The sequence below is a fragment of the Parasteatoda tepidariorum genome, chromosome 7, assembly GCF_043381705.1.
Source record: "Parasteatoda tepidariorum isolate YZ-2023 chromosome 7, CAS_Ptep_4.0, whole genome shotgun sequence".
NCBI classification, from domain to species: Eukaryota; Metazoa; Arthropoda; class Arachnida; order Araneae; family Theridiidae; genus Parasteatoda; species Parasteatoda tepidariorum.
In genome coordinates, this window is record NC_092210.1 from 10,928,393 (window position 1) to 10,930,815 (window position 2,423).

Below are 2,423 nucleotides of genomic sequence, written 5' to 3' on the forward strand. Positions count from 1 at the left end.
ATAAGGAAGCAGAAATGATTTTCCTTAATGCGTAAGGATACAAGGAATGTACGAATGTGCCTTTTTACTTCAAATCTATGTTGGTATAAAACGTAAGAACGCATAGTTTTGCGTGACCTTTTCATAATGATGTGATCCAAATAAGCTGTGCCGGAATTGTTCGGAGGCTTGTCCATTCCCCTCCCGTAGGGAGCGTGGACGTCAACTGTTAGCAATACCAGCCTACATTTAATAAACCTGTTTAGAACGTAGGATGGCTTATGACTGCAATTATTTCAAGCTAAATACAACACTAATAACAGGGTTGGAGCCCTGTTATTACATATATATATATATATATATATATCAGTGCTAAATTTTTGTCACTTTTGTTGATTTGTCTATTGCCTGAAAGAATACTAAACATTCAATTTATTTAAACTAATAATAAACAGAACTTATATAGCTGAAAATTATGTCATAATTTAACAGTAACAACAAGCAGCTTAGTAGCTTTCTTTTTTGACCAAAAACGGAAAAGTATTCTTGCTTTTTTTTATGCACGTTCAAACATACATCAAAGGCGTTCTGTTGGATACGGAACTGGACCCTTAACCTTCACGGACAAAGTATCCCTAGTTGAAAGTACTGGATACCTGTCTCAAATATTTATATTTTGTTTTGTAATAAAATTTTAATTTATAAAATCGAAAATAATTATTAATTTATTTTTCAGTAAAATTAATCAGCTTTTATCACAAAGAAAGACTTTAATCCATTCAATTTCGAATGATTTTGGACCATGGACTTCCGATAACATATTTATTTATTTAGGACTTATCTACATGAACGTCAGCTAAAATAGCTTGTTTTATGTTCCTGAAGAAGTGTAATAAAATATCAGTTAACTACGAAAAAGAAAGATAAAACTTACTGCCTAAGATCCTTTTAAGATAGCACAACAGAAAAATGAATCGGAGTTTTAACAATTTATTTTAACTCTGTTTAGTTTAATCTCTGACTCAGTATTAGTACTGTTTTATCCAATGGGTTTATCCTTTATCATAATCGTGAAAATCAACTTGATGGTAGATTTTAAATTTTTCATTAAGGGATATAAATTGTAGACAATTTTTATTTCCATAACAGATTTCTGAACAGGATTTATAAAGAAACACGTTTTTACTTCAATTTAATTATTGACTTTTTATTTATTATCAGTTTTGTTTTAAGAGCAATGCATAAAATTTAAAATATAGTTATATTTGGGATATAATAAAATTTAAAATATAACATTTAGAATATAAAATATGTAAAATTACTTCAAAAGTACGTTTTTTTAAATAATTCAATTTTAATTAAGATCGTTAATAAGAGAATTCAAATTTCCTTGAAAGAAAAATATTAAATTCTGCTATGAAGTTTTCAATTTTCTAAAGTTGGTTGAGATGCTCATGTTGATGTACAGTGCGCCAATAAAAACGAACCACCTTGAATAACTTTCGATCTAATGATTGGATCTTCACGATCTTCATGCTCTAAGACTCAATCTAAATAGCTCGAGGGGATGACCTCAAATATGCTTATTAATGATAAAGGCAGACGATATTTTGAGTTGCAATATCAGACACAAAAACCTACGAGGGTTGCGATTTATATTTCTGGCCTTGGCAACAGTAAGCGTTGCTAGGCGACCGCAGACGATTTTAATCGAAAGTTTGATATTTTTAAACATAAATTCAGCAGACAATTTACCATTATAGCTTCATTTGTGTTGTTGACAGTAAATTGAAAAGTTCTTCTCTTTCAAAAAATGGAATTGAATCGTGAACATTTTCGTGCCATTATTTTTCATAACTTTCGACGTGGATTGTCAAGACAAGAGTGCTTCGATGAACTTAATTCTTTATTCAGCGATAAAGTGCCATCCTACAGCACTGTAGAAAATAGGCATAACGAATTTAATCGTGGTCGATGTTCGATCCAGGACGAATCCCGTGCAGGTAGTCCAAAATCCGTTGCTTTGCCAGAAAAGATCGATGCTGTGCGAAAACTGATAAAGCAAGATCGTCATGTGACGTACCGTGAGATAGAGGCGTCTTTGGACATTAGTATGACTAGCATAATTAAAATATTGCGTAATCTCAACATTTGAGCGTAAAAAAAATTTGTTCGCGTTGGATCCCGCATAACCTGACAAACGCTCAAAAAAGGCTCGTGTCGATTGATGCAAGGAAATGTTGGAAAAATACGTTCAAAGTACATCAAAGGCTGTGTATAACATCTACACAGGTGACGAATCATGGATCTATGCATATGAGCCGGAAACAAAACAGCAATCAACTGTATGGGTCTTCCAAGACGAGGCAAAACCAACAAAAGTTGTTCGAGGAAGAAGCACATCGAAACAAATGATTGCCTGTTTCTTCGGCATTAACGGTCAT